Source organism: Dipodomys merriami, unplaced genomic scaffold (assembly GCF_024711535.1).
Source record: "Dipodomys merriami isolate MVZ:Mamm:240054 unplaced genomic scaffold, mDipMer1.0.p SCAF_87, whole genome shotgun sequence".
Taxonomy (NCBI): Eukaryota; Metazoa; Chordata; class Mammalia; order Rodentia; family Heteromyidae; genus Dipodomys; species Dipodomys merriami.
The window spans coordinates 438,719-459,757 of record NW_027206479.1 but is presented as its reverse complement, the minus strand read 5'-3'; positions in this window follow the sequence as shown (position 1 = coordinate 459,757).

The following is a 21,039-nucleotide window of genomic DNA, read 5'->3' as shown; positions in this document are numbered from 1 at the left end:
CATAGGTAGGAACCAGAGATAGTAAGAAGGTCAAGTAATCATTATTAAAGGGATTGGATCCATGAAAGAATGAATCAGAGACCCCTGCATGTGCATCTGAACATGTTCATATCCTGTGTTAAATGTTAGCACATCTTTGAAAATAGTACATAAACAGTTTGAGCAGTCAGAGAAGTTCAGAATTGCTAGTCTGTAAATTAAATAAACCAACAAACTATGACAAAGCAATGTGATACAATCCTGGAATTCTAGCACTCAGACTAAGACACGAGATTAGAGATTATAATTACATAGCGATACCTTCCCTGAGCCAGATAGTATAATTTTATCTCCATGAAACACCAAACAAAAAGAAAGGGATACAGAGTTGGAAGTTTGGGCTAATTTTTGTCAGTATGTTTTGAGAAGTCATTTCCTATTGAAACGCAAGTCCTTTATAATCCTCAGTTGTGTTCTTAATGCTCTCTTCATTACAGAACATTCCTAGATGCAAAATGGCTCATGATTCACAATGAAAACTTTGAAAAAGTAAGCATCCTTCTGTTGGATTCCAAACAAATGATGAAGGATTACAAAATTTAAGCCTAGAGAAATAGCAAAGTTCATCTAATGTAGTACTTTGTAGACCTTGCTAAATTAGAATTTAGATTTAAAATAAATATTTTGTCTTTGTAATTTTGTATTCTATAGGATACTACAAAATTATTTTTAAGTAGAGGGTTTAATTGACAAATTCCCAAATGATTCTGGCATTCTATTTGCTTAAAATATTCTTTCAAGCGAGGTATAATTAGAACTTAGTTAATAGATAATGCATGTATAAAATGATACTGTGAATAATCTAGACAGAGTTGGCAACAAATGCATGAAATTAATTTATAAATTTAGAAAAAGCAATTTTTTGAGGCTTTGGTGTAACAAGGTATGAAGAGAGTAATTTTGTGAAGTCTTGGTTCATCTCTGTGTTTGTAATACAGGAAGAAATTTCCTTAATTACGTGCCTCTGTATACAATGAGAAAAATGCCAGTGTTGCGGTTTGTTTTCATTTTGTTTTTGTTTTTTGGTTTGTCCACAGTCTCGAACACTGGAGCTGGCCTCTCTCTCTGAGCCAGTTTTTGCTGAAGGCTTGCGCCCTACCACTCAACCTCAGTGCCACTTTTGTCTGGATTTTTCTGAGCAGTTTATTGGAGATAAGAATCTAATGAGCCTTCCTCCCTGGGTGGGCTTTGAACCATAATCTTCTGGTCTTAGCCTCCTGAATATCTATGATAGATAAAAATATAAATATTATTTGCAAGTGTTCGGATTTCAAAAATACCACTGGGGGGAAAATGTTGCAGCAAAGTTTAGTGTAGTGTTCTTTCCACATTAAGAAGGGCATCACATTAGCAGAAGTGTAGTATTTTTTTGCAATAGTGATAAGTTGTTCATGATGAGAATTACGGGAATTTTAAGGTGCACCTTACAAGTTGGAAATTGTTGGGCTAGGATGACTTTATGGCATAAAAGCTCGGGATTGATTTTCATAGAAATAATAGCTTATTCTTGAGGAATTAATTATTACACATCGTAGTTTTATCCTCTACCAGAATGTGGCTATATTTTCTGTTGATTTCTCAAACCTCCATTGAAACTGCAGCTATTGCAGAATTAAATAACATGCAAATAAGTACTGTTTTGAATGTCTCTGTATGTCTGTGAACCAGAGACATTCAAAATTTGAATGTCAAAATTCTGGTTCAGAATTTGAAAATGAGTAGTTAGTGTTTGTAATAATTTTGAAGAACACATATATTCTGTCCTCTTAACAATTATTCAGTTTTAAAAGTTAGGAGTTTCCAGAGAATTAAACTGTTTTCGGTTTTACTATGTGACAATACTAAAATTTTGGGGTTTTTCCCCAAAATAATGGCAAATATATTGTGAAAATATTGTGTAGTTGATAACGTTTAAGTTAATGACCCTCTGATGAAGAAGGGGGTATTTAATTCAAATTAGATGGCAAATAGTGTTCATTTTTTTAAAAAGGTAATACACATAGAATTATATTTACTATAGCAATACAGTGAAATTATATATTTTTATTTAAACTTGGTTGCTTTACTTTGTATTTTTTTTAATTCACAAAAATCTTTACAATATCTACTTTCCCTGTTGGTCATGAAGGCTTTATGGTAAGACAATAAAAGTTTTGTCACATCATTTGGGCCTTAATCAAAAACAACAATTTAAAACTAAGAGCATTTTGCAAAATATACTGTAGAACACACCTGAATATATCTATCCTAAAATTAGACTTTAAAACGCATCAAAAAGCAAAAACCAAATAAGCTGTTAAACACTGACAAGCTTATCAGAATGCTGCCAATGGCAAGCTATAACAGCTTTAAATGCTTGTGCCTGTACTGAAATATATGTTAGTAAACATCAAATAATTTCAATAAAGTGAATAACTCCTCTGCCTATGGTATTGTCTCAAATGTTACTTGTAAAAAATTCTTGATTAAAGGAACTGAATTCTGGGAACAGAATATTTAAGGGAAAGAAAACACTGAGAGGATAAAATAAAATCAACATCAATGACGTCTTGATCATTCTAAAGTGAGCAACACATCAATATTCACACTGAAGAATAGCAGATAATATATGGAACTTTTATTGGGCTTATAGTTTATAAATGTTGGAAAAGTTAAGAACTTAGATTTCAAAGAGAGGAAAATTAAGGTGGTCACAGAAAAGTGGCTTTCATCAAAACTTGTAAAATGATATAACACATATTTTGAAACATGCATCATAAGCTTCATTAAATTATTTATATTGCTATTTCCAGTTTCAATGTAAATTTTAGGTACTTTTAGATGAAGGAAACAATAAAGGGCATAGAAATAGGCCAGAATTGAAGTGAGAACATGGTAGAAATGGAAAACGAATGGGAGTATAATGCAATTGGGCAGTAATAACAAACATGATTGTTAAAATTTCCATATTAACTAATGCTACAAAACCAGGCCAAAAGAAACATAGGTCCCATGGTTTCCCTTATTTGCAATATCTAGTATATGTATGAGTCAAGCGGAAAAGGTCAGATAATGTGATGTCAGGAAAATGAACCCTTAGATATGCATTTTAATGTTTTTTTCTTTCATGCATGTGTTTCTAACGCATTTATAAGATTATCTCTTTGTTCCTTTGTATGTCCCTCCCCCACAGTATAACCCCTGCTTTCACTATATTTGATGTCAGTATAACTTGTGGAGGAGATGGGGGAAAACCACTTGTTTAAGGATACAGGTGGACCTGTTGCAACAATGAGAAGTACCAGTTGTCATGTCCAAAACGAGCTTTACAACGTCGGTGCGGGCGGGGGCAGGGGGACGGGGGGAAGGAGAAGGATTGGGATTGGGGGGGAGGGGGGAGGATGGGAAGGGTGTGAAGGGTAAACAAAGGAGGAGGCTGCAATGCTTGGTAAGAAATGTATGCATTATCCTGCCCATGTAATTGTAACTCCTCTGTACAGTATGTTCCCAAATAAAATTAAAAAAAAATTATTTTGGTTCAATGCACAGGACTGCTGAAAATGGCCAGTAAATAAATGGAATATTCTAATGGTGCCTGTTAAATTCTTAACTAACTCATGATTTGGTTGGCTCACTCATGAAGGACTGTACACACAGAGATTGCTTGCTAACTTACTAATTCTCCTTTGTTTCTTTCAAGAACATTTTTGAAGACTAAGACATTTAAAAGTCAGCAGAACAGGGGCTGGGAAGGTGGCTCAGTGGTAGAGCGGTTGCCTTGCATGTTAGAGGCCCTGGGTTTGATTCCTCAGCACCACATAAGCAAAAAGAAAAAAGCCAGAATTGGCGTTTTCGCTCAAGTGGTAGAGCATTAGCCTTGAGCTGAAGAGCTGAGGGACAGCGTCCACTCCCAGAGTTCAGGCCCCACAACCGGACCCCACCCTCCCAAAAAAAGTCAGCGGAACAAAACACTCACATTATAGAGACTAATATAAGAAAAGTTGAAAAAATGGTTTAAACCAGTATGGGTCTATGAAAATGTTAAACTCCAATCTCCTATATTTGCTGAGTTTTTTCCGCAGAAAGTTATTGCAGCAATTACATTTTTAAAATACTCATCTTCCACCTCAAATTGCTTTCTTTTATTCTTACTATATGATATTTAAGATTTGATCAGCTACAGTACTCCAAACATTCATGAATATTTTAAGAGAAAACACTGTTATTTATTTTGAGAAATAATTTGAAGTTATGATTTAGAAATTTGAAAGTTGTTTTGTTGCTGAATGAAAACTGTTCTGAAAGCAAATATGCACTAAGATACCAGGGTTCTGTTTATTAGGATGATATCCTCACCTTGCTAAAGGACTAACAAAAGAGTCAGCACAAACAAAAATTCACAACTCAAAATGGTAGCAGTTTTCACATGGCAATCTCTCCTCCAAGAATGCAAAAACTATCATTTTAAGTGGAAAGATCTCTGCCTATAAGTTACACTCAAATGACCAAACAAATCAGCATATGTTATAGGAGACAGTAGAATAGAGCAAGTTCAAAGAGCTAGTCTCCAGGATTGCTTTACCAAGGCTTAGCAAATTAACCATCATTTGAGGGGGAGAGATGGGGAGTTGCTGGGGGAATATGGATTAAGTGACTTTATGTTTAGAAAAAATTATAGCTAAAGTATCTTTCAAAGACTATTTTAGACCTTTGACTGAATTGGAAATATGGCCAAATAAAATATTGCTCTTCATCTCAAAAGTCCCGTACATTAAAGATTTACACAGTTCCACAGGTGGAGGAGGGAGGGTGGTTATATCTAGAAACATTTCTTTTAATGTTTATTATACCTAAACACTAATTCTTCTAAAAATGCTCTCCAAAATCTTGAGCAGAATTATCATACTCTGCAATTTAATGCTTCAATTCTTCAACAAAACGCTCACCTATTCCATGTAAATTCTGTCTCAGTGCCAACTGTATTGACTGTTATAATGAAGGATCTTTTTCAATCAACATTTTCACAACCATCCCGAAAGTTTCCTAGTGTTGCTGATAAACCTTTGATGAAGGAACTGCTGAATAGCTTGAAGGTGAAGTTTCTCGTGATGTTTTCAGAGACTGAGTAGAGGGCTGGGGAGGTAGCTCAGTGGCAGAGCGCTTGCCTTGCATGCATGAGGCCCTGTGTTCGATTCCTTAGCACCATACAAACAAAAAGTAAAAAATCTGGAAGTGGTGCTGTGGCTCAAGTGGTTGAACACTAGCCTTTAGCTGAAGAGCTGAAGGACAGCTCCCAGGCTCAGAGTTCAGGCACCACAACTATGCTGAGACTTGTGGAATGAATATGCTCTGCTCCATCCTGGAGAGTAGCCCCTGCTGCTGAAACTGGAGCCAGATCTGTTGTATGGAGAGTCCTTTCGACCTCCAGGTGGAGGTCCCTTTTATCGGGAGAATGTTCCCTTGAAAAATGGGAAGAGTAGAACCTTTTCCTTCTAAAACCATCTCTTCTGTCCATCATGGTGGCTAGAGAGTAGACAAGAAAGAGTGAAATTATATTTTATGTAGCTTATTTCCCCTTCTTTTTCATTCTTTTCATTTTTTCTCTTTCTGTTTTGCATGCCTTAATTGCTGTTTTGCGCAGCCGCAGATATATCACCTTCATTGATTATTATATGTTATCCCCAATTGGGTACACATATAATCCAGAAATGTATTACTCTATTCACAAACTCTTAGGCTTAAATTCTTTAATAGCAGATTATCTCTTTATACCTATATAATTTTCAAGTAACTAATTTTAAGGATTTTTATTTTTTATTTTTTCATATTTCCTTTCTGTTCCTCCCCTCCTCTCATCTTACCCTTTTCTTCTCTCAATATTTCTTTACATTTACATGATTTTGAGTTTCACTTTTTAAATTTCAATTGTTCTTTTTCCATTTTTTCTTGTTTTTTTTTTTAAATCTCTCTCCTAACATTCTGTCCAACCCTTTTCCCTCCCTGAAATTAGGAGTTTATTAAATTCACTCTCCTTTTACCTTTCCACATACATCTCAGCCTATTTCTCCCACATATTTCCCTAAACCTAATAATTTCTGGATTGCCAAATTCTTCTCTGCTGTTCAAAGCCTATTAATCCATACTTTTTTGAATTGATTGTATCTGTTGAACTACAATTTATCTGCAGCTATTTTGACTGTGCAAATACAGGACTGTGGTTGATGTTTGCCTTAAAATACTATTCTAGCACACAATGTTACTTTCATACCAAACGGACAGAACAAGACAGAAAAACACAAGAAAAATGGCAAATCAGGGTATCTCAACTCCCATTCGTGATAATCAATTGACAGAAGAGTTAAAGAATAATCCAGAGGAGAGTTCCCAAAAAGCTCTACAAATACTACTGCTAAACATGGTGAACGAAATGATTGAAAACTTGTAAAAGTCTCAGGATGAGCATGATAGGAAGAGAGAGGAGACAAACCAAAGATCAATACAGGAATCTCATGAGCATGAGGAACTACTCAAAGAGTGATACAAGAATTGCGTGAGCAGGTTGAGAACAGTCAATGAGAAATAAAGGAATTGTGTGAGCAAGCTGAGAACAGTCAAAAAATACAGGAATTGTGTGAACGTGAGGAAGCTAATCAAAGAGTTATACAGGAATTGTGAGAGGGGATGAGAATACACAAATATTTTCATGGAATCTATAAACAGACAGCTGAAAGAATTCAGGTAAATCACAAAGGGAATGCAGAATGGAGCCCAACAGAAGGAATGGGAGTTCAAGGAAACAATAACCAATCAACTAAGTGATTTTAGAATAAACACTGAGCACAAAATGAAGGAAGTAAGAAATTCATACAAGATTGAAAACAAAGCTCCAACGAAGAATTTGAAGCCATTAACGCCAACCAATTAGAAGGAAAAGAAAGAAAAAAAAAAAACGAAGTAGAAAATCTTGACAGTAGGTTAGACCATGCAGAACATTGAATCTGAGGGAGTGAGGACAGCCAGGTTATTATAAAGAACATACAACTATCCAAGACAAATCCAAATAATATGATACATCTATTCACCATTTGGAAGACACCATCTGAAGGCCTAATCTGAGAATAATGGGTGTGGAGGATCACATAGAGACAGAACTTAATGGTCTAGGAAAATTGGTTAATAGGATCCTAGAAGAGAATTTCCCAAACATGCAAAAAGATAGGCCTATTCAGATACAAGAAGCTTTTAGAACCCCAAATAGACCAGACAAGGATAGGATATCCCACCATGACATTATAATCTGCACGGGATCAGTTCAGACAAAGGAAAAGTTCCTTAACGCTGTCAAGGAGTAAAAGTCAACCACTTATAAAGGAAAACCAATTAGAATCACCTCATATATTGCAGCAAGACAATTAAAGCAAGAAGAGCCTGCAATGATTGAGGCCATACTCTAAAGACAACTATCAATCAAGAACAGTGTAACCAACTAAACTCTCCTTCATAACCGAAGGTGAAATAAAAACCTTCCATAGCAAAGAAAAACTGAAACAATATATCTCCACCAAGCCAACTCTATAAAAGATACTTAAAGATGCCTACACATAGAAAATCAACAAGACCACAATAAAGTCCAAGAAACTGCACCCAAACTGAGAATCCAACAACCATAGGAAGAATCCAGTCACTGAAGCTCCCAAGAATGTGGATAACTTTGCAGGAACTCTCAAACACCTCTCATTCCTAACTCTGGACTTAACTCTCCAATTAAGTGACATAGACTGTCTAGTTGGGTTAAAAAGGAAGATCCTTCTATCTGCTGCATTCAGAAGTCAGAACTGTCCATAAAAAAACACATTTTGAAAGCGAAACGCTGGAACAAAATCTACCAGGCAAATGGCTCCCATAAACTGGTGGGAATTGCAATCCTAATATCACATGAAATAGACTTCAAATTAAAATTAGTGAGAATAGATAAAAAATGTCGCTACATACTAATTAAGGGATAGCTCCTTCAGGAGAATATTACAATTCTACATCTCTATTCACCAAACCACGGAGCACCCAAATTTAACCAAGAAACACTACATTCCCTCAATTTTCACATAGATCCAAAGACATTAATTGTTGGGAACTTTATCCCACCCCTATCCTCACTTCATAGATCAAACTGACAAAAACTCAACAAAGAAACCACAAATCTAAACAACTAGATTTAACAGACATCTACCTAATATTTCTCCCAGAAGTATCAGAATACAGGTTTTTCTCAGCACCACACAGAACATTTTCCAAATAGACCACATTTTAGGTCCAAAGCAAACCTGTCCAATTTGAGAAATATTGAAGTTATACCTTGCATTACTAAGAACACAAGGGAATAAATTTAGAACTCAACACCAAAAGCCACCAAAGAAAGTCCTGTAACATTTGGATGGTGAACAACACACTATTGAATCACCAATTGGTCACGGAATAGATTAGAAAGAAATTCAAATGTTCATGATATTCAACAAAAATGAACACAAAAATTACCAGCTCCTCTGGGACAAAGCAAAGGCAGTACTCAGAGGCAATTTTATAGCTCTGAGTTCCTACATCAACAAATTGGAGAGGGCTGAAATCAAAAATTTAGACAGATCTGAACCTCCTTGAAAAAGAGCAGCAAGATAAACCCCAATCCAGTAGTCGGAAAGAAATCATTAAATTAAATCAGAATTAAACGAATTAGAATCTAAAAAACAATACAAAGAATCAACACAACAAAGAGTTGATTCTTCAATTAAATTAACAAAATAGACAGACCTTTAGCAAAACTTAGAAAAAGAATAGAGCACAGCTAAATAAATAAATTCAAAGATGAGAATGGAAACTTCACCACAGAAAGTACCAAGATTCAGAACACTATAAGGGAATACTTCTCAAAACTTATGCTTATAAGGTTGAGAACTTGGCAGAAATGGACCATTTCCTAGCAAATATTGACATGCTGAAACTAAACCAAGATCAGTTGAACCATCTTAAAAGGTCAATATAAAGCATTGAAATAGAAACAGCAATAAGAGACCTCCAGTCCAAGAAAAGCCAAGAATCAGATGGATTTACAGTGGAATTCTACAAGGCCTTCAAAGCAGAGCTCACACCAATACTCCTTCAAATCTTCAATGAAATTGAAAGAGAAATTTCACTACCAAACTCATTATATGAAGCCATCATAACCCTCATCCCAAAACTGGGCAGGGACTCATCAATTAAAGAGAAGTATAGACCCATTTCTTTGATGAACATTGAAGCAAAAGATCTCAACAAAATTTTGCATTGATCATGGTCTATGGTGGTCTGTTAGGGGGCATCCAAAATATGGGCACTTCTTCTGGGGGCTCATCCGTGATGCCCCCCATAAACTCACCCAGACCCCAAAGCATGGAGTCGTGAAAAACCCGACAAGTAAGTTGAGTCATTACTGTTCTCTGTTTTTGGTCGCCTGCAGATTCTGTATCTGTAATTCTGGTTTCCCGCGGGATCTGTATTCTGGTTGGCAAAGAGTCTTGTAGGACACGCTATAGGGCTGCCACGGGGTCTGTGGGAGAATTCCCGAGTCCCCATCTGAGTGAATTGCTGTTTAGTTCAACCTTTATGTGGTTAACAAATTAGCATCCACTTCATTGTGCTTATTTGTGTAAATGAACAAGCAACACAAACCACATCTTCCCACATCCAAAGGTAATGCAAATAAACCTAAGTCTCCCAAGAAAAGAATGACCATTGCATTAAATATTGATTTTATGAGCGATAATTGCTGTAATAAAACAAACAACATTATACTTCTTTTTTCATTGAGCTTCGGCTTGAGAAACTGAACAGCAGAAATAAATCTTAAGATATGAAACATGGCAGAAATGATAGTTCTCTGAAATCTGGGAGATACATTGGCAAAACCACAGACATAATACACCCCTCACCTAGAGAAAAGCTTTTTATTAATCTGAATTTTGGCTAATATTTGACTTCTTGCAGTATAAAGCTACCAGGGAAACTGGCTCAAGGAATGAAGAGAACCAATGGCAATTTTTTACCTGGTGGCAGGTAAGAAACAAACTTTGTATTAGGCCCTCTAACTGCATACGTTATTAAATGACTGAATTTAAAAAAGTGAAATGCTTCATTGTATTTTCTCAGAAGCTAATCAAAGATGACAAGTCCTATACAATTTGGAGACACAAAGTGGATGCTGAGTGACTAGAAATCAAATCAGGTGTGGAATTTTAGAAAGTTAGTAAATGGCACCATGGCTCTGGAAGCAGATACAAAGGAATGATGCTCTGGAGAGGAGGTAGGGACACTCTGTGATCGGCCCATGGACAGATGAGGGTTCCAGCTGGAGGTGGGATCTTTAATTCTATGGCTTATCTTCCAGTGCTCAAAACTCTGTCTTTATAAATGGTAATTTCAATAACTCGAAGTCCTCTCTCAATGGGGTCAGTCAGGAGGAGGCCTTGGGGAGCATATATCTTCTCATTCTGTTCTTGAATATATTTGGAGACTTTCTTCATTATGAGAACATTCTCATAATGGGTTTCCATACACAAGAAGATGGTATATGCTGTCAAACAAGCCAAAAAGCCTTCAAGATATGACTGGCCCCCAAGCTTCTCTGCTTCTGCATAAAGATTATTTAGAGTTTGAACTGTTTCTTCAACTTGCTGCCTATCAATCCTGTTCTCCAACTCTGCAGGAAACTTGGTCCGGAACTGACAGCGTGTGCCACTGCTGTAGTCTCACTGAATGAATACCTTCCTGGACACCGGCGCCTGCTGCAGCCTCATGGTGAGGACAGGACTCACCTCCCCACCTCCTAGGCCCTCCAGCTGCTGTCGCCCTGGGCCCCATCAATCCCTTTTTAAGATCAAGAGTCCAGAGTAAGTTTTGGAAAAACGAGGCAAAATAGATAAAATAATTATTTTTAAAAAATAAGCATAAAGAATAGTGTTAACAGGTGTGCAAGTGTTCAGACTGCATCTGTTGGAGATGGTTACAAGATTAAGCCTTTTGTGTTTGTTTACAAAAATATATGGTTAGTAAAAAAAAATGTCATTTTGGTAAATTATCCTGGGCTATTGGCTAAACAGTCTTAATATCCAACAGGGCCAAAGCCTCCCAAGTCTATGCAATGTATCCTTGACCAGTCTGTGTAGGAATTTGCAGTCCAGCATGAGCTGTGACAGTACCTTGGAGCCACTGAGAGACCTGCTGCTGCAGCTGCACACCCTAATGGGTAAAGTTTGAAGAGCAGCTGACAGTCACCTGGAAGAAATCTATATCATCACTCAGACCACCTCCACCATGGAAAAGTAGTCTGAACTCCTTCCGGGTTCAATCACTTGAGACTCAACCCGGTTAAAAGCTGCTAAAACTAAGATCTTGTGGGACATTATTTTGGGTGATATCCAAAAACCCTCTCTATTCCCACAGTAGATATTGGGAGAAAGGATATCACTGGCTTGCTTGCCATAGGCACTTCAGTGCATAGTCACTGGAAATCTACTCTATACTCACAGCCTAGTTTGGCTCTGGTATGGTAATAATCTGAGTGTGTTATCAATGCAGGTAGTAAAAGGATAAGACACAGCTCTGCTCTTAGCTTTAAAATCTAGCAAAATTCTCCATCGCAGTGGTGTTTTGAGGCTGTTCTGAGATAACTTGGTTCCACAAGCAAGAGGAAAAAATGGGCAGTTTTACACTCTAGCCACAAAGAAGCTCGAGGAATTGTAAAGAAGAGCAGGGTAGTAAAGGAAACCTTGGGGGAAAAATTGGGAAAAAAATTGGTATCCTTTGGATAAAAAATAAATAAAAAAGGACGTCTTAAAATGTTTAAAAAATATAAGGACCTTTGGTACTGTTATTTTTTTACTCACAATTGGACCTTGTAAAAAAAGAGATCAGTGCAGTCCATCTCTTAGTTCTGAGATCCCAATACCAAACTGTAAATATAAAAGACTGTGCCAATTAGGGGACCATGATTGGTTCCCGATGCTCTAGAAGAGGATGGACTGAAGATCTACAGAAACAGCATTTTAAGATTAAGTCAACAACCTGTAGCTGTGCTGCCCTGAGAATACCCTCAAAAGAGGAACAGTTCTCAAAAAACCGCAGGCTGCCACCAACCCTGCCCACCCTTAAGGAACAGACCAGTTGCCTAATTGTTCCATCAGAAAAATGGTAGTGCCATCAGGGTGGACTTAAAACCCCTGAAAATGTGAACTTGCTTGTTTGGAAACCCCCTGAACTTGTTAACTCGCTTGTGTGAAACTCCCTAAACTTGATTGTTTGATACTATAAAAGCTGTGCTAAGTTTTAATTTTGTACTCAGGAACTCTTAGCGTCACTGGTTACCGAGTGTGCAGAGAACCAAGCTCTAGCTTGCAATAAACGACTCTTTGCTGTTTGCATTGATCGTGGTCTCTGGTAGTCTGTGAGGGGGCATCTGAGATCTGGGCACTTCACCTAGGAATTAACTTAACCACAGAAGTGAAGGATCACTATGATGAAAAATTTAAAAACCTGAAAAAGGAAATCAAAACAGAACTTAGGAAGTGGAAAAACCTCCCATGATCCTGGATTAGAAGGATCAACATTGTGAAAATGGCAATACTTTCCAAAGCTATCTACAAATTCAATATGATACCTATGAATATTCCAGCCTTATTATTCAAGGAAATAGAAGAGTCAATCCAAAAATTCATATGGAACAATTAAAGACCCCGAATAGCAAAACTGATGCTTAACAAAAAGAACTGTGTTGGAGGAATATCAATACCAAATTGCAAACTCTACTACAAAGCCATATTAAACAAAAGAGCTTAGTAGTGGCACAAGAACAGACTTCAGAACAAATGGAAGAGAATTGAAAACCCAGAAATGGACCCACAGCTCTATAGCCATCTAATCTTCCATAATGGAGGTAAAAATTAGGATGGAAGAAAGACAGCCTCTTCAGTAAATGGTGCTGGCAAAATTGGTTAACAACTTGTAGAAAATAAAACCTATATCCTTCGATATCACCCTTCACCAGAATCAACTCCCAATGGATAAAAATCCTCAGAGTCAAAGGAGACACTCTGCATTAATGTTCATCAACGAGATGGGTCTATAGTTCTCCTTCTTTGATGAGTCCCTGCTTGGTTTTGGGATGAGGGTTATGATGGATTCATAGAATGTGTTTGGTAGTGAACATTCTCTTTCAATTTCATTGAAGAGTTGGAGGAGTATTGGTGTGAGCTCTGCTTTGAAGGCCTTGTAGAATTCCGCTGTAAACCCATCTGGTCATGGACTTTTCTTAGCTTAGAGGTCTCTTATTCCTGTTACTATTTCAATGCTTGATATGGGCCTGTTAAGCTGGTTTAACTCAACTTGGTTTAGTTTTGGCTTGTCAATATTTACTAGGAAAAGATCCATTTCGGTCAAGTTCTCAAACTTATGAGCATAAAGTTTTGAGAAGTATTCCCTTATAATGTTCTGAATTTTGATTGTTTCCGTGGTGATGTTTCCATTCTCATCTCTGAGTTTATTAATTTGGATGTGTTCTCTTCTTTTTCTGATAAGATTTGCTAAGGGTCTGTCAATTTTGTTAATTTTTTCGAAGAACCAACTCTTTGTTTTGTTGATTCTTTCTATAGTTTTTTGGATTCTATTTCATTTAATTCTGATTTAATTTTAATTATTTCTTTCTGTCTACTGCATTGGGGTTTATCTTTCTGCTCTTTTTCAAGGAGGTTCAGAAGTCTCATTAAATTGTTGGTTTCAGATCTCTCCAATTTGTTGATGTAGGAGCTCAGAGCTATAAACTGCCTTTGCTCTGTCCGAGAGGAGCTGGTAATTTGTGTGCTAATTTTTGTTGAATAGGATGAATATTTGAATTTCCTTTCTAATCTCTTCCATGACCCACTTGTGATTCAGCAGTGTGTTGTTCAGCCTCCATGTGTTACTGGACTTTCTTTGGAGGCTTTTGGTGTTGAGTTCTAATTTTATTCCCTTGTGGTCAGAGAGAATGAAAGGTATAACTTCAATGTTTCTGAATTTCGACATGTTTGCTTTGTGGCCTAAAATGTGGTCTGATTTAGAAAATGTTCCATGTGCTGCTCAGAAGAACGTGTATTCTGATGCTGCTGGGTGAAATATTTGGTAGATATCTGTTAACTCTAGTTGATCTATGCAGTTGTTTAGATATGCAGTTTCTCTGTTGAGTTTTTGCCGAGTTGATCTATCTAGTGGGGAGAGTGGTGTGTTAAAATCCCCAACAATTAATGTCTTTGGATCTATATGGGATTTGAGGGAAAGTAGTGTTTCTTGGATAAATTTGGGTGCTCCATTTTTTGGCGAATAGATATTTAGAATTCTAATATCCTCCTGAAGGAAAGATTCCTTAATTAGTATGTAGCAACCTTCTTTGTCTTTTCTCACAAATTTTAGTTTGAAGTCTATTTTATCTGATATTAGGATTGCAACACCCGCCTGTGTATGGGGGCCATTTGCTTGATAGATTTTGCTGCAGCCTTTAACATTGAAAATGTGTTTGTTTTTACGGGCAAGATGTGACTCCTGAAGCATCTGCATGGCAAAGGACATAGCTAGCAAGATCAATAGAAAACCCACGAATTGGGAGAAGATCTTCACTAGCCATACAATGGTCAACCGTCTCATATCTAAAATATACCTGGACCTCAAAAAATTAAATCCCACAACAACAAATCCGCAAAGGAACAACTTCCCAATTAATACGTGGGCTAAAGGATTAAAGAGACACTTCTCTGAAGAAGCAAGAAGGATGCCCTATAGACACATGAAGAAATGCTCACTTTCCCAAGCCATAAAGGAAGTGCAAATCAAAACAACATGGAGATACCACCTCACTCCAGTTAGAATGGCTAAAATCAAGAACTGTAATAACAACAGATGCTGGAGGGGATGTGGGCTGAAGGGATCTTTACTGCATTGTTTGTGGGAGTGTAAATTTGTTCAACCACTTTGGAAAGTACTATGGAGTTTCTTCAAAAGACTCCACACAGAGCTCCCCTATGACCCAGCAATCCCATATTTGGGCATTTACCCAAATGATCACAAACAAGACCACACTAAATCTAGGAGCAAAACTGTGTTTATTGCAACATTATTTACCATATCTAAGATACGGAACCAACCCAGAAGCCCCTCAGTAGATAAATGGTCAAGAAAATGTGGTATATATACACAATGAAATTCTATGCCTCCATCAGAAAGAATGGCATGGCCTCATTTTTTAGGAAATGGAAAGACTTGGAAAAAATTATATTGAGTGAAGTAATCTAGGCCCAAAGAAACATAGTTCTCATGGTTCCCCTTATTTGCAATATCTAGTATATGTCTGAGAGAAGCAGAAAAGTTCAGATAAATAAATTTTAGGCTAAATAAACCCCAAGATAAGGATTCAAATGGTTTTTCTTCCTTGCGATTATTTTTAACATATATATAAGATGATTTTTTTTTGTTGCTTTGTACAGCCCTACTGCACGGTATAACCCCTGTTCTCCCTGTATTTGATGTTGGTATACTTTGTGGATGGGAAGTGAAAAGGAAAATTGTTTAAATAGGGATACAGGGGGACCAATTGTAACAATGAGATGTACAAGACATTAAGTCAAAAAATGAACCTAACAACTTTGACTGAGGGGCAGGGGGTGGGCGAGGGTGGTGGGGATGGGCGTGGAGGTGTGTCGTGGAGGAGGGGGTGATGGCAAGGGATGGGAAGGGGAAACAATGGAGGAGGCAACAATGCTTGATAAGAAAAGTACTCCTGGGCTGGAAAGTTTGCTCAGTGGTAGAGTGCTTGCCTTGCATGCATGAGACCCTCGGTTAGATTCCTCAGCACCATATAAGCAAAAAGAAAAAAAAGCGGGAAGTGGCACTGTGGCTCAATTCGTAGAGCATTAGCCTTGAGATGAAGGGTTGAGGGACAGCACCCAGGCCCATAGTTCAGGCCCCATTCCTGGACACCCCCCCCCAAAAAAAAATGAATGCATTTATTACCTTGTCCATGTAATTGTATACCCTCTCTGCACTATTTCCACAATTTAAAAAAGGCATAATCTTTAACTTCTAAGTTAAAAAGAGACCAATAGCATACCCCCACTTAATTTAGGTTCTTGAAAAAATATTTACTTGGCTTTTTCCCACGTTAATGCTCCAAAATCAATGAAAATTTTAAGAAAATTAATATGATTGTCATTACTTCAATCAGAACACTAACTGTGATGTGCCCTCTTTTTCTCACTTTGCTCTTGGAAAATACTCCTTAAATTGATGATATGTGGTTGATTTGAGAGTCAGAGTTAGAGGCTTCTACTTGTATGATTATCCCAGAATGGTTTAAAGTAGTTTTTTTTTCCCCTATGTTATTGAACTACATTGCCTGGCTGTACTTTGAACACACCCTCACACCTGAGCACATTATTTGAAATTGCACTTCAGCATTTCCTTGGCACATTCTTCTTTATTCCTTTTTCTTCTTTTCCACTTTCGTTCTGAGTTCACAGTTGCTCTATTTCCATTTCATCTGTACAAACTGCTAAGAACATTTTTCACGTACCACTTCTTGTTTGCACATGTCCAGTCTATGTAAGAAGGTAATTTCTCCATGTTAAGCAATAGGGTCATACTCACTATCTGAAGGGGAAAGTTCAACAGTGTAACCTTATGCCCACATTAGCGGGTGTACAATTTAAAGCATTTGGAGGCAAACAGACATATTATAATTGAAAGGCTCCTTAGGGACATTTTCTTGGAGCACATTAGATTACCCACGAGAACTATAAATATCCACAAACTTTGGAGCTAATTAGTAAGTATCCAAATTAAAACTAGATCCTGAATGCTGTGTTAATACAAGTCACCATTGTATTATTGTTGCATTAGAATCCTTCCCTACTTGCCAATGTATATGAAAAAAAGAAAGAAAGGCATTAGAGCAAAATGCCTTATCTTTTTAGGCATTTAATCCTAGTAGTGAGGGTACTGTCTGAACTCTTCCATTCAATAAAAGTTTGAAATTTATAAGTGCACTTCCTACATATAAGATTTTGTGGGAAGTAGTGCTGTGGCTCAAGTGGTAGAGCGCTCGCCTTGTGCTGCAGAGCACAGGGACAGCGCCCAGGCCCAGAGTTCAAGCCCTACGATCGACAAAAAAAAAAAAAAAAAGAATTTGTGGAAAGTTGATTGGCAGGGTTATTTCAGAATGGAAATATCCCTGAAAAGAACTAGATTGAAATACAGTATTTGGCAATTATGATGACTCAGTGGCTAAAGAAGAATCAATTTGAGGTGTCTTGAGTAACATTAGTATATTTTCAACCTAATATTTGGTGTTACTTGTCCTACATTTTTAATGGATAGTCTGATAAGATATCTAAACATATATACAGATATTTCAATGAAATCCCAAATTGATGTGGATACATGGGTAACTCATTGGAACTGTAGGACAAATGAGTCCTGTCTGTGTTTTAGTTCAATCTATAATCTCCTGGCTAAAAAAGGCTTCAAAACTATTAACAGAATACATCTAATTAAAGTTCATGTCAGTTACATCAGTATAATTCTTCTAAGGATAGGATAAAAGCATTTGTTCCCAACATTTAAAATCAACAGGATCTCTTGAATTCCTGGATCCAGAATTTTATGGCTTCAAATTCATATCTCAAAATTTCATCAATATGACATATTTCTACCATTTTACCAAAACTCTGTTCTCATTGAACTTGTCTCTGCCCTTTTAATTTTCAAATCCAAATAGCATATTTCCTTCAATACCTCTGTAAGAGTTTTGACCTTTTCTTCTGGCAAATTCTTTCCTTTCTTTACTTGTATGAATCTGTGTTTATTACTTTCTTGTTTCCTTCTTTATCTCTTTGTTCCAATCTTGTCCACACTGGTGCTCATATTGCTCGCACTTGTGTCAGAACTTTCCTTTTCCTCTTCCCTTTAATAATGCCCCCGATTTTATTATTCTTTTTCATATTCATGGTCATGAATATTTTGATGGTGTCTAAACAGACCTTTCTTTGCAACAGTTTAATATAAACTCAGAACTCTCAGTGAGTTTTTTCCCCTAAATCCATCACTTCCTTCTGTAATCTTTATCACCAAGAATATCACTAACACAGTTGCCAGGCCATGGCTGTAGAACACTTTAGATTTATTCTTACCCATCTACTCCCTCCCATTAGATTAGATGAATGATCAAGATTTTCTCAGTTTCTGTCACTAATATGATTTCTATGTACTCCTTTTTATACCCCTGACACCAGCCTGTTTCATGTAATCATCACTGGTCACCTAATATTAAACAACCTTTAACAAGTATGTTTTTGCCCCATAGATTTTTTCATACTGGTCCTCTCCACCACCAAATTACTACTCCTTATAAGCACACAGAGTGAAGAGCTCAGACACAAATTCTAGTATCATTATTTATTCATTACATTGACTGTTGGCCTTACATTTCTTATCTGTAAATGGATGTAATCTACCAGAAATATTGAAGAATGTATTTATTGACTTCTAGAGCAAGAAAAAAGAAAGTGAAGAGTCCTTACATTTTCCACCTTAGCTTACAAATAAGAAAAGAGTCAAATCCAGTTTTTTGGTATAAAATCTCAAATTTTTTCATGCAGAAATAAAAATAAATTTTACCTCCTGGCTCTAAGGCCTGTGTTCTTTTAAGGCAACTACAGATATGTAAGTGTTATTATGTAAATTGTGTCATGTGTTTACAGATGTATTGAAGAACATACTGTTAATATGTCTAAGGCGTTGGGGTCCCGGGTAAGGGTCACAAAATCACCAGGACACAGGGGATGCAGAGTGCAAACAGCAATTGCCACTGAATGCTGTGCTTTATTGTTTGTGGGTATTTAAAGACAAGCAAGCATTATCTTTGCCAAGATTTAGTCAGGAGACATTCACAAAAAATTCCAACAGGTACATTTTACTTAACCTATGAGACAATGACTTGGTATATTATTATCTAAACTATTTTAGAGAAAGCTGAAACCACTTCCCCAATCTCAGGAAAATGCTTGACCAGCTGATCATCTATGTTTAAGCAAGCAGAAGAGCTACTTCCTTAGCTCCCAGGAGTCTGTGACATGTGTTTTGAGATAGGGAGATAGAACATGTTCCCTCTCAAGCCCGGCATGCCAAGAGCTTTCCATATACACAAACATAGTCCTCAGATAATCCTGAGGCTGGAGCCTGCATCATTCTGCCCTTTTAACATAGACCCTAAGTCTTCATAGAAAACATTGGTTATTGAATAGTATCTATATGGGAATGTTATTGGAACTAATCACACTTAGTCCATCTAAATTTCTCTTTTGTTTTATTTGTTGTCAAGTGTTCTTCATAAATTTATGCACAGATTTTCTCCAGTGGACTGGAGAGAAACTAAAACTGACCACGGATTTCTGTCTAATGAGTGAACATGCTTGAGGCATTTGTTGTTACCTTCTAGGGATATACAACTAAGCCAATGGCTGTTTGGGTAATGAAAGGCTTTCTCCTAAGTTCTCAAGGTTAGAACAAACAAGATCAGTTGATAACAGAAAGCACTCAACATATTATGTTTTATCTACGTGGAATAATCAACATTTGTAAATAAATGATTTTATTTATAAAAAATCAATACCACGATGAAAAGTGAATATACATTAGACAGACTGCAAGAATGACATTAGGGTTTTTACTCTCTCACCAGTTTATGTGATTGTGTTTCTTGATATTGAAACTCTCCTCTTGTTATTGTATGTAATCCAATGCTGTTTATAACTATGTATTCAATGTGGGAAAGCTAGCTGCAAAGATGGCTAATAATTTTTCCTTTTCAATCACAACATTGTCATTATCAGGCTACATTGTGGTCATTATTTTTATTATTATTACCATCATAAGTGCTAATTATTGAAAGTCTGATATGTGTCTTTGATTTTGCAATTATTTGTATTTTGATTAATAATTTTAATGTTACCACTGTGCATGCAATCACGTTAAATATTTGAATAAAGAAACCCTCAAAGAAACAACTGCCCAATAAATAAGTGGGAGAAAGACTTAAAGAGAAACTTCTCAGAAGAAGAAAGAAGGATGGCCAATAGACACATGAAGAAATGTTCAACATCCCTAGCCATAAAAGAAATGCAAATCAAAACAACATTAAGATATCACCTCACTCCAGTTAGAATGGCAAAAATCAAGAACTCTAACAACAACAGATGCTGGAGGGGATGTGGACAGAAAGGAACCTTACTTCATTGTTGGTGGGAATGTAAACTTGTTCAACCACTTTGGAAAGCAGTATGGAGGTTCCTCAAAAGACTTAACATAGAACTCCCCTATGACCCAGCAATCCCATTTTTGGGCATTTACCCAAATGTTTACAAACAAGACCACACTAAAGCTACCAGCACAACTATGTTTATTGCAGCATTATTTACCATAGCTAAGATATGGAACCAACCCAGATGCCCCTCAGTAGATGAATGGATCAAGAAAATGTGATATATATACACAATGGAATTCTATGCCTCCATCAGAAAGAACTATATCGCCCCATTTCTTAGGAAATGGAAAAACTTGGAAAAAATTATATTAAGTGAAGTAAGCCAGGCCCAAAGAATCATAGGTCCCATGGTTTCGGTTATTTGTAATATCTAGTTAGTATATATATGAGTCAAGCGGAAAAGGTCAGATAATGTGATGTCAGGAAAATGAACCCTTAGATGTGTATTTTAATGTTTTTTTTCTTTCATGCATGTGTTTCTAACGCATTTATAAGATTATCTCTTTGTTCCTTTGTATGTCCCTCCTCCACAGTATAACCCCTGCTTTCACTATATTTGATGTCAGTATAACTTGTGGAGATGGGGAAAAACCACTTGTTTAAGGATACAGGTGGACCTGTTGCAACAATGAGAAGTACAAGTTGTAATGTCCAAA